This window comes from Bos taurus, chromosome 15 (genome assembly GCF_002263795.3).
Source record: "Bos taurus isolate L1 Dominette 01449 registration number 42190680 breed Hereford chromosome 15, ARS-UCD2.0, whole genome shotgun sequence".
Taxonomy (NCBI): domain Eukaryota; kingdom Metazoa; phylum Chordata; class Mammalia; order Artiodactyla; family Bovidae; genus Bos; species Bos taurus.
The window spans coordinates 30,558,804-30,571,180 of record NC_037342.1 but is presented as its reverse complement, the minus strand read 5'-3'; the positions used below and the strand labels follow the sequence as shown (position 1 = coordinate 30,571,180).

General features: G+C 51.8%; 1 long non-coding RNA gene across 2 annotated transcripts in view; it reads left to right on the top strand.

Annotated features, from left to right (window-relative positions):
- Nucleotides 1–12,135, top strand: part of LOC112441621 (uncharacterized) — a 32,664-nt gene extending 20,529 nt beyond the window's left edge. For both annotated transcript variants that reach the window (XR_003029447.2, XR_009490648.1), the window contains exons 3-4: nucleotides 6,961–7,087; nucleotides 11,893–12,135. This is a non-coding gene — a long non-coding RNA (uncharacterized lncRNA). The remainder of the gene's footprint in view (nucleotides 1–6,960; nucleotides 7,088–11,892) is intronic.
- The last annotated feature ends 242 nt before the right edge of the window (nucleotides 12,136–12,377 follow it).

Here is a 12,377-nt window from a genome sequence, read left to right as displayed (position 1 = left end):
CTCAGTCCTCAGCCTCCCAAAGTGTGTTGGTGGGTGAGGACAAACTAAATCCCTGCTTTCATTCTTTCCCCCAAATGGAGCTCACATAAAGCCTTTAAACCATCGGCTTTTATCTGTTTTTAGTGTCCAATTTAGGGCTTTGTGAGGGGCTCCCTCCAGGGCTTTCTCAATGGATTTATATCCCAGTCAGATAGCGTCTCCGAAAGCTTGTCTGAGCTGGAAAGGAGAGAAACATCCTTCTCCACTGTCAAGTGACAAGTGACGGTACCCGGGCAGCCGGTTTGAGAGCTCAGGGGACCCACTCTGGATGCTGGGGCCAGGCTGGGCCCTGCCTGGAGAGGGCTCTGTATTGCCTTTCCTTTTCTGAGTGCAGAGACTCCGACTCTGAAAACCTTTCAACAAAGTACTGGTTGTCCTCTTGGCCTGTCACCTGCGGGCATGAGGATGTCAGCTCCCTGGCCAACCACTAGGTGCCATGTGCATGCGGGAGGTTGGAGGGGCAAAGCTCAGAAGCCTGCTCTGGCTTGCCCAGGAGGAAACAACAGCCCTCTCCTTGATGGCTAAGCTGACTCTTCCAGCTTCTACCAGGAGCTGCGTTAACCCCCTGCTCTCTGCCTACATTCCCGCTCTCAGCTGGGAAGTCATTGTTCTTTCTTGTGATACACATTTCTTGTGCCTGTATGCTCAGTCGTGTCTGGCTCTTTGTGACCCCATAGACAGCAGCCCACCAGGCTCCCCCGTCCCTGGGATTCTCCAGGCAAGAACACTGGAGTGGGTTGCCATTTCCTTCTCCAATGCATGAAAGTGAAAAGTGAAAGTGAAGTCACTCAGTCGTGTCTGGCTCTTTGTGACCCCATGGACTGTAGCCCACCAGGCTCCTCTGTCCATGGGATCTTCCAGGTAAGAATACTGGACTGGGTTTCCATTTCTTCCTCCAGGGGATCTTCCCAACCCAGGGATGTAACCCACAACTCCTGCATCTCCTGCATTGCAGATAGATTCTTTACCAATGAGCCATCTGGGAAGTCTTGAGCATCTACTATCTGCCAGGCAGAGTTCAGCATGGGGGTTTCCATGCCTAAGTGGCTCGTGGTGAATGTGAGGCAGAGAGGCAAGTAGGTGATGACAGCAGAGTTATTTGTGAAGAGAGAAGAAAAAACGAGGGACTGAGATGTTCAGAGAAGGAGCAATGAGCCTGGCTTGGGGCTCAGGAAATGTCCTAGAGCAGAGACCCATAGAGCAGTGAGCGTCCCCAGCAGGGGATGGTGGCAGGAGTCTTCTTTATCTTAAGAGATCATGGCCCCAGTGGGTATTCATAGGATTCCTGGGCATTCTTGGTTTATACCTGTTGTCCTGGCAACACTTTCATTCTAAAAATGTCACTGTTCAGATGACAAACAGTCATAAATCAGAACTGTTTCTGAAAAATCTATGAATAGCGTATTCACAGAGCATATGTAACTCAGGATTGAAATCCTATTTTGTGACAGAGTCAGCGTGCCTGGTGTGTCCTTTGTGTGTGTGGATGGCAAAGGGCCATCATGCAGAGTGTGTGTGCTGGCTCCATCGAGTCACTAGAAATTTCAAAAATGACCTGGGGGTTGGAAAAGGTGGTCGTAAGGTGTAATAGAAACCATTTTAATTTACTTCTGCCTTTTACAGTTCTGGAGACTGAAGTCCAGAGAGGGAAGGGGAGGAGCAGAGAGGAAAGGTGAGCAGTGCTTGGGCGTCTGCTGTGAGGTACACACCTTGCTGCACGCCCATCTGTGGGCACCCTTTCAGCCAATCAGAGGTAGTATATGCCCATTTTCCAGATGAGCATGGAGCTTGGAGAGATTCTGTAACTTGCAGCTACAAAGTTGTGCAGCTTCAAGCAGCAGGTTAAGTTTCCCGACTTGTGGCCCAGTGCCCACCTTCGTGACATCACCACTCATGGGAGAGTGGCTTGGACACCCTTGCTTGGGGCTGTGGTGACTCCAGCTGGCCTCTTTCCAGTCTTGCCACTGTCACCAGTCCCTAACGGTCCTCTCACTCTCTGAGAGGCATGTCTCCTGGGATGCTTTGGATGGAGTCTCTCTTAGCCCCTGATAGCTCAGGCCCTGCACATGGCAAGGACCCTGGGGGACAGGCAGGAAGAGAGGCCTCAGGCTGGAAGGAGCTGAAGACAGGCTGGGCTCCTGGTGGGATGGGCCCTATTTCCATGGGCGGTGCTCCTGGGCATCTCTGCCCTTCTGGTCTATGAAGCGAGGGATGTGCAATGAAGGACTGGAAAGCTTTGATGTGGTTGTAATTCCAGGGTTGACAGCCTTGCTTTTGCCACAGGCCCATCCTGATTCTGTGGTTAAACCCTGGGAGAACAGCGTCTTCTGAAACATTTCTGCCTTCTCATGGCCTATTGGAAAAGCGCATTTGCTGGCTGTGGTGATGCCTGAGGGCCCCAGAAGTCCAGAGATGAGGCGGAAGAGGGCACAAGGCCTGAGGGAGGCCCATTGCGGGGACAGCAGATGTGAGCGTGCAGTGTGGGGAGGGTCATTGATTGGTCCTGGGCCCCAGGCCCCTACAAGGGGTGTGGGGCTTGGCTGGGAACCCCAAGCGAGCTCTTTCCTGGGGCTGAGCTAGGAAGGAGGAGGAGACTGCTTTTCCAGGAGGTTGAGCAAATAGCCCTGCCCAGGCTTGCCTCCGGTAAGTCCCATTGGCATGAACCCCCTTGTCTGACATCCTGTCCTACTTCAGACGCCTGCCCTGCCCCCCTGAGAACAGCTCGCTGGCTCCAGGCCTCAGACACTTGTCCCTCCCCTCCTCCACGTGGGCGCAGTTGTTCCCGTGGATGAGCAAGGGCCCCAGGGGTGGCTGTAAAGGGGAGAGCGCAGTGAAGGATGGAGATCATTTGCACACCCAGACTTGTTCTGCCGAGCTCTTGTCAGGGTGCCCAGAATACTTAGTTCCCACCTTGCCAGGTATGAGAGCCGGTGGCCGGCGAAGCCCAGGTAGGGCTCTGGCCTGGTGCTCCAGGTCGGCATGTAGGGCCCCTACTGTCTGAGGGCCCCACAAGGGATGGAGGGACCCTGTCCTTTGACTGCAACCTCCCTAGCCCCTACCAATGTGGCCAAGGCCTCTGAGCTTGCCTTCAGCGCCCCCTGGCTGGGTCACTGATCTACAGAGGTTCAGGGTGTCGGTTGGGACCATGAAACTAACCACCCTTGCAAGATCTCAGGGAGCCACAGAGCTCTTTTTTCTAAGATTTTATTTTTTATTTTTTGGCTGTGGTGGATCTTAGTAGTTGCTGCAAGTGGAGGCTATTGCGGTGCTCAGGCTTCTCATTGTGGGGGCTTCTCTCTTGTTGGGAAGTACAGGCTCTAGGTGCGTGGGCTTCAGTAGCTACAGCATGTAGGCTCAGTAGCTGCAACTCGCAGGCTCTAGAGCAGGGGCTCAGTAGTTGTGGTGCGCGGGCTTAATTGTTCCAAGCATGTAGGATCTTCCCAGACCAGGGATTGAACCGGTACACCCTGCATTGCAGGGTGACTCTTTACAGTCCATGGGGTTACAAAGAGTTGGATTCAACTGAACGACTTTCACGTTCTTAACCACTGGACCACCAGGGAAGCCCCACAGGGCTCTGTGGTGCATTTCTGTATATGTCTGTGATGTGTCCTCCTATGACTCCACACTGACCCTGCTCTGCTCTTTACCCTGACCATGAATGCCCTCAGGGATAAAGATGCCTGTCTCAGAGTGCCCAGGGTCATCCTGGCTCCTAGGAAGGAGCTCCTGTGTGGGGGAAGGGGTAGGGCCAAGTGTGGGCACATGACTTTACTAATTGCATCTATCTAGCACCTTATGCAGTATTTTCACATCTGTTTTCTGACTTGAGGGTTCTGCTGAGCCCTATGAGGTAGCAGGGCAAGTGTTACCACCCTGCACCTTGTATGTGGGGAGTCCCAGGACCTGTTAGGAGCTGGAACTTGTCTGAAACCAGGTCCAGAGCAGCTTAGGGTGCAGGCCTTCCTGCAGCCATCACTGGCTCACTCCCCTTGAGGACCCTGCATCTAACTGGGGAACCAGCTGTGCCCTGAGCCCACGGGGAATGTGGGCCCTGGCAAGGGTGAGAGAGACAGGACTATACAGTGGGTCACTCTACATGGCTCCCTTCTCCCAGCTCTGCTCCCCCAGATCCCAAGGTGCCCTTGCTGGGATCCACCCCTCTAGACTTCTCACTGGCGTCATTGCTTGGAGTCTGCTGAAGCCAGGCCATCTGGCCCACGGATGTGTTCCCTCTTGGGCATCTTACCCATCCTGTCCCCTGGGCTTTTGCATGCCAGCGTCCTCCTCTAATTCTTGCTGCCCACCGGTCCCTTCCATCTTCCTCTCTTCTGCCCCCTGCCCTCCCCAGCACACCTTTGCTGTGCTGCTCTGCCTGGGGTTCTCCCTTCTAGCATTTCTGTTCTTTCTTAGGGTGTCACTTTCATTCCGGACCTTAACCCAGTCCTGCCCTGTGAGGGGCCTGGACTGTCCTCTCAGCTCCCCTGAAGGGCTCAGTCCTTGCTGTGTCCTTCCCTCTCCACCCCCACCAGGTGGGCAAGCAGTCACATGGCCACCAAGTCCCTCCCAGATCTCCACATCACAGTCCAGATTTTCTCCATTAATCGTATTGATTTCCTCTGCCACACTGTGGGGACCAAAGGCAGCCTCAGCAACTCAGCAGTTCATTAAGTCCTGGTGGTCCCAGGGGCCTGGCCTTGGGTGAATATGTGAGCGGGAGGCCCGGCCAGGGTCGAGGGGCACATGGGGCAGGGAGTGCAGGGCCGAGCAAGGCATCCGGCCGGGTGTGACCTGAACAGGAAGAACATGAGGCCCCAGACAGGCCATGTGGTGGTTGCAGCTGGAGCCGGGCTTCAGGCCTTTCCCGGAACCAGCAGGGACCCTGTTCCGCCTGATATGGCTCCTGGCTCCCACCTACCCTCGCTGCCCATCTTCCTGACTGTCCTTCCACCAAACCCCTGGCAGGCCTTGTGCTGGGCACCTGAGATGAGAGCTTCTCAAGTTTATCTCTGCCCTCAAGGAGATCCCATTCCACTGGGAAGGCATGCGTGCATGCTAAGTCACTTCAGTCATGTCTGACTCTGTGCGACCGCGTGGACTGCAGCCCTCCAGGCTCCTCTGTTTATGGGATTCTCCAGGCTAGAATAGTAGAGTGAGCTGTGTGCCCTCCTCCAGGGGATCTTCCCCGCCCAGGAATCAAACCTGTGTCTCTTTGGTCTGCCTACATTGGCAGACGGGTTCTTTACCACTAGTGCCACTTGGGAAGCCCTCCACTAGGAACACAGACCTCCAAAAAGATGATTAAGACTCAGAAGACAGCCTCAGACAGGGCAGCTGGCTGTGTTCATTTCTGAGTGACCCCCAAACCCAGGTCTCAGACAGACTTGGGGCTGGGGCTGGGCTGGGTGTGTGCCAGATGATGGTGCTTTGAGAAGTTCCCACAATGCACCATAAGAGTCGCTTCACTTGTTCCAAAGCGTTGTCACTGTCTGTGGTCAGAGTCTGCGCTGATGCTGACACTCACCCTCCTCTTCTTCTGGGATCACTCACTCAGCCAGTCATCCTGTCGGCAGGTGTTTATTGAGCGCCTACTGTGTACCACGCACGGTGCTTGGCCCCCATGCCACAGTGGTGGGAATACAGACATGGCCTCTTCCTGCTCGTGGACTCTGGAAGTGAACTTTCACTTGTCAGCCTAGAACCGCACCAGAGCTCTGGGAGGGGGCCAGCTGGCCCAGAGAAGAAACTGAAGTTTGAGTCAGGACTGTGCAGGAACCTAAACTGAACCTCTCCTTCTTCACTGGGCGAAGGTTGACCATGCCTCCCCAACACATTTCCCCAAGGGGGACTTCAGGGTCTCAGGATAGAGGACAGACATTTGTTCAGTTCCCGGGTGTCTCAGTCTTTTCCGGCTGCTGTATCAAAAATACCCATCAACTGGGTGACTTAAAAACAATTTCTCACAGTTCTGGAAGCTTGGACGTCTAAGATCAATATGCTGGCAGATTTGATGTCTGGTGAGAGCCTGCTTTCTGAATCATGGACAGCTGTTTTCTTGCTGTGTCCTCACATGACAGAGGGGTGAAGGAGCTCCCTGGGGCCTCTTTTATAAGAACACGTGTCCCAGTCTTGGAGGGTCTCACCCTCATGTCCTAATCACCTTCCCAAAGGCCCTACTTCCTAATACCATCGTCTTGGGTGTTGGGTGTCAGAATTGCAACATAGGAATTGGGAGGGAGTCATAAACACTCCATCTATACCCAGTGGTTCAGATTCCTTATCTTAAGCCTCATCAAAATCCAAAGATATACATACAATAATCTCAATTTACAGACCAGGAAGCTGAGGCTTGAGGGAGCAAATGCTCTCATCCAGAGTTCCCAGGGGAAGCAGAAAAACAAGCCTGACTCCAGAGCCCATGCTTTCCTCAGCACCATGTTGCTTCTGGGTAACAGGAAAAACCTCCCCCGTCTGCTCCCGTCTGAACACTGCAGACACACGTACACCCTGACCCCTGGGAAGATTGCTCCCACTCAAGGCTTTGAAGAAAATTATAGGCAAAGTGTGAGAGTGAACTCCCATTTCCCTTCCTTAACTTCTGCCTCCCTGCTCCCAGTATCTTCCTAGGCCTGGCAACTCCAGTCTCCCCTCTCTATCCCCCTCTCGCCCCAGAAAATCCCACGAAGCCTTCACGTGACTCTATATAAATCCCCGCTTTCAGCACTCAGAACCAGCTCTGCTTTCCTGGTGAGCTCTGGGTCTCCATCTGGTTTGGAGGCTATTTTGATTCGCCGGATGTAGATTAGCTGCCATGATCTGGGGCTGGGCCGCTGGAGAGATGCCTTTATCTACAGAAGGACAATTTAAAAACTAACTCAAAGCACAGAGAACAAATAAATAAATTCCTTTTTCTCTCCCCAGCACTCTCCATCTCGTTTTTACAGGTGACTGCTGAAGGATTTTTGCTTCAAACAGACTCTCGCTTGTTTGGGGTGTGGGGTACTGCAATGTGGACCGAGGACAGGCAGCCATGAGCCGGAAATGCCAGGTGAGGGAGAGGGTGACTCCAGCAGGATCAGAAGAGGGCACATCCTGGCTCCGGGTAACGGGGCAAGTGGTATGCTCTTTGGGAGTACCCTATCTTCATCCACGTGCTCTAATATAAGTGTTCCTGGGACAGGAATCACCTCCCCCTTCTCCTGTCATTGAGAAAGGAACCTTCAGGTCTGCCTGGGCGGAGCCCAGAGAAGGGCTAGTTAATTACATGGCCAATGTCCTATGTTTCGGGAGTTCACGGCGCCTGAAATCTGCATCTGCCTCGGCATCCCCCAAGGTCGTGGTGGTCAGTGTGTCCTGTCTTGGGAGGCAAAGAGTGGCCTAGAGGTGGGGGTTGGGGGGAGGGGCTTGGGAGGCCAAGAGGCACCCAGAGGTTGGGGTGGGGTGATGGGGTGATAATCTGGCAGCTCCTGAAAAGCTGTGGATTCAAAGAAGAGGAAGGGAAGAAAAAGAAGAAAAGTCTGTGCCTTTGCCAGTTTCTCATCTACTCCTCCCAGCGACCTTTGGAGAACTTCACTAACCCCCTTTATCGTCGTTCAGTCGCTCAGTCGTGTCCGACTCTTTGTGGCCCCATGGACTGCAGCACGCCAGGCTTTCCTGTCCTTCACCATCTCTTGGAGTTTGCTCAAACTCATGTCCATGGAATCGGTGATGCCATCCAACCATCTCATCCTCTGTTGTCCCCTTCTCCTCCTGCCTTCAATCTTTTCCAGCATCAGGGTCTTTTCCAACAAGGCGGCTCTTTGCATCAGGTGGCCAAAGCATTCCCCTTTATAGATAGAGGCAACTCTGAGGACGGGCATCCAGCTTCACGCGGCAATGGCAGAGACAAATTCAAACACGTATTCCGCCGGAATTTCTGAGTCTCTCCTCTGTACCACTGCTGCCACTTGAAGAGTTTCACAGAGCTGGTGAGGGTTCTGAGGAGCAGGGAGGGGACGCAGAGGGAGAGAAGGAAAAGGGAGGGCATCTTTTCCTCTCTCCTCCTCCTTTTCTCTCCTCCCCTCTGCCCTCCACCCTCACCTCACCTGGAGCAGCTGCTGCCTCCTCTCTGGACTGGACAGGTCCCTTGTCATGGTCAGCAGCCACGTCGTCCAAACTGGTGGCCAGCCTTGACCCAGAGCCGTGAAAGTTGAGTCTGTCCTTTTGGTCTCAGGATGACAGTGAAAGTGACCATCAAAAAAAGAAAAAGCATCTCAGAAGGGTCACTCTGGGTTGAGTGTAGGGCAGTGTAGATGGGGAGGGGTGCTGACAGGTGAACCTTTAGCTTGCCCTATCCAAAACTGCCCTGTGCTGGCCGGGCATGCAGCCTCCCCTTACCCACACCAGTGGTTCAAAGTGGGCAGCATTCAAGACCCTGCTTTGATATCCTCGCCTGAGAGGTCACTATCACCCATCTTTATGGATGAGAAATGAGGCTCTGAGGTCGTATGCATAGCAAGGAGTAGATCACACATTTGAACCAGGCCTGCCCCATCCCCAAACTAGAATTTTCTACTAGAAAAAAACAATATGAACTACACATAATGTTGCTGGAGGGCTGACTCTCATCCTCTCTGCTCAGTGCCATGCAGACAGACACCATGTCACGTAATCCTTCGAAGGTCTGTATTTCGCAGATAAAGAAACTGAGGCTGAAAAAGGTTAATACTTTACTGTGAGTGACACAGATCTTAAGTTGGGGCCCCAAAGCCCATGCTCTTCACCTCTAGGCCAACTGTCAGTCACAAGTGGACCCCAAATAGACAAGACTAAGGGTTCGCATTTGCTTGCATTTTATGCAGGTAGAGGCACTGTTAGGCTTGAGGGGTGAGAGAAGGGGGTTTGCAGAGGGAAACTGCTGAGTGGCCCCTCCCTGCCCTGGGATCACCCATCAGAGCTGGCAGTAAGCACTGAGTGGTGTGTACCCTCGCCACGAGTCTGCCCATGACTGGAGTGCAATTCCATGAGGGTAGGGCGCAGTCATAGTCCTTTTAGTGTCTAGCTGAGGTTTACCAAAAGCTTCCCTGGTGGGTTAGCAGTAAACAAAAAAAATCCACCTGCAATGCAGGAGCTGCAGGAGATACAGTTTCGATCCCTGGATTGGAAAGATCCCCTGGAGGAGGGCATGGTAACTCATCCCAGTATTCTTGCCTGGAGAATCCCATGGGCAGAGGAGCCCAGCAGGCTACAGTCCATGGGTCGAACATGACTGAAATGACTTAGCATGAGGTTTACCAGGTGTTTACAGGTGAAGAAACGGGGCCCAAGTGGTCTAGATGAGCTGGAAACCCAGAACTCTAATTACCAGTGTGGCAGATCAGGTGTCTCATGCAAGTTCAGAGAGGTTGCTGCTTTGAAGTCCAAGGATTTTCTTTCTAAAGTCCCTCCAATCACCACACAACCATCCTTCTTTTCTTCCTCTCTATAATTCAGTTCTGCCCCTGTGATGATAAGAGCCAGGGAGGGAGGGGGAAGCAAGCTAGTACCACCATGAAGCCCAAGTCATGACTCATCTCATGATCAGGCTTCCCTGGTGGCTCAGATGGTAGAGAATCTCTCCTGGAATGCAGGAGACCAGGGTTCAATCCCTGGATTGGGAAGATCCTCTGGAGAAAGAAATGGCAACCCACTCCAGTACTCTTGCCTGGAGAATTCCCTAGTCAGAGAAGCCTGGCCGGCTACAGTCCATGGGGTCACACAGAGTTGGACAGGAATGAGCGACTAACACACACACACACACACACACACACACACACACACCCATTCTGTAGGTGTCAAGACTGAGGTTCAGAGAAGGGCAGTGCTGCAGATTTAGTCCACTGGAAGGACATGCTTCCAAACAATAAGACCTGAAAAGACAGCTCCATCTTCCAAGACTTGAACACTCCCTAGGTTCTTTTCTGTAGGCGTAAGTGATGTGGTTCTGCAGTTTGACTGGTGTTGCTGGGAGATGTCAGAATCACGCTTAAGGAAAGGAAGAACTGCCTGGGAGAGAAGGTTGGAGCCAGCGTGGTCTGCACACTGCTGATGATACAGGAGATGAATTTAGATGGTCAGATTATTATTGTTGCCTTCGATTTTTGGCAGTGGCTATGGAGTTCCATATATGGTGATGATATAAGCTTTAGTTTAAAAAAACACATTTAACTTAATGAAGCGAGTTGATTTAAAGGCAAATACAAAGCAGTGTGGTTTGATTTTTGAGAAACTGACTTAAAGGGTCCTGAAAAGTTTTGCTTGGCCCTGAATTCTCTCCCCGACAAGCTTGTGACAATTCATGGACTTGGGACAAGGTGTTGCCCATTCTGAGAAACCTCTGTCAGAGCTGCAGGCAGCCAGAGCAAGCAGGCATCTAAAACACTGCTGTGTCCAACACTTCATATCAGACATGAGGAAATGGAAGCCAGGGCTGAGGTCATGGAACGGGCGTCAGCACACACATTCTCAGAAACAGCCTTGCCCTGACTCACTTTCCCCGACACTCATAGGGTTCAGGGTGGAGCCACTGGTCCAGATCGGAGTCCCCACCAGCAAGGGGTGAGGTTTTCAGTATGTGCTTGCGTCCACGCACCCATCACTCCAGTTGTGTCGGACTCTGTGTGACCCTAGGGACTGTAACCCGCCAGGCTCCTCTGTCCATGGGATTCTTCCGGCAAGAAGACTGGAGTGGGCAGCCATTCCCTTCTCCAGGGAAATCTTCCTGACCCAGGGATTGAACAACATTTCTTAGGTCTCCTGCGTTGGCAGGCAGGTTCTTTACCACTAGTGCCACCTGGGAAGACTGGTTTTGAACACAGTGGCTTTAAATTTACCAGTGGAGCCTTGAAAACTTACAGATGCCTGGGTTCCATTCCCAGAGATTCTGGTTAGGTGGTTTGATTTGGGGGTAGCATTCAGGGAAACCATTCTTTAAAAATCTCCCCAGTTTAGCTCAGTGATCTGTGATGACCTAGAGAGGTGGGATGGAGGAGGTGGGAGGGATGTTCAAGAGGGAGGGGATATAGGTATACATATATATGAATATGGCTGATTCAGTTTTTTGTACGGCAGAAACTACCACAACATTGTAAAGCAATTATACTTCAATAAAAAAATAAAAGAAGCTCTATAAAAGAAAAATCTCCACAGTTGTCTACCCTAAACTGGACACCAAAGCCCCGACATGAGATGCATAGGAAGGACAGTCCTTGGGTTGCCCTATCCTTCTTCTGAATTTTCTATGCTCTGCAATGCCTAATGCAGAAGGGGTGGGAGAAAAGAGAGAAGGAGCAAGAGACAGAGGAGGAAGGAAGGGGAGAAGAAAGAGACTGTAAGTGAAGCAAACAGTTGTGGGCTTTGGACCCAGGCAGATCTGGCTTACAATTCTGACTGTACCACTAATATTTACAATATGTGTTACCCAAAGCATCTTTCTCAACTTTGAGACTCAGTGACCTCATAGGTGAGGGCTTCCCAGGTAGTGCTAGCGGTAAAGGACTCGCCTACCAATGAAGGAGATGCTCAAGGGACGTGGGTTCGATCCCTGGGTTGGAAAGATCCTCTGGAGGAGGGCATGGCAATCCACTCCAGTATTCTTGCCTGGAAAATCCCAAGGACAGAAGAGCCTGGTGGGCTACAGTCCATAGGGCCGCAAAGAGTCGGACACGACTGAAGCAACTCAGCACGCATGCGCGTAAAACCTCATGGGTGAAATGATGGTAATAGTCATCAGTGCCTCAATAAACAACAGTGAGTTTTCAATGAGATTCACCATATAAAGGGTGAGGCACACGTCCCGACCTCGTTGGATGCTAATTCTCATCTTTATCATTACAGCCGGAGGCCAGAATGATCCTGTTGTTAAGAGGAACCAGGGACTCAGTTGGAACATTCTTCAGGGCAGAGGAGTTCATTAAGTGGCTCAGAATTAAGATGGGCAGGAGCTAAGGAAGAGCGGGACTTAATTCCCTTGCACACCCAGGGGAAGGGGTCTCTTTTGGAAGAGATTTGCATTGGCTTTAGTTGATTGCAATTACACTGTCCTTCGCTGTGCTGAAAATAAAATGAAAACCTAACAAAGTTCCAGGTTTAATTGAAATTTCCTGGGATCTGTTATTACATCGCCGTGATTGTTCTGTGCCACTAATGAGCCTGTGCTAGCTGATTATCCAAGTGTCTCTCCAGTCACTATTCCATTATTGCATTATTAATGATCAGATATGATTGTCACAGCCGATGGTTTGAACATCAAAGAGCAGAGACAAGTCAGAGAGTCTAACAGATGGACAGATGGCCATGGTTGGATGGAGTGGGGCCAGTGG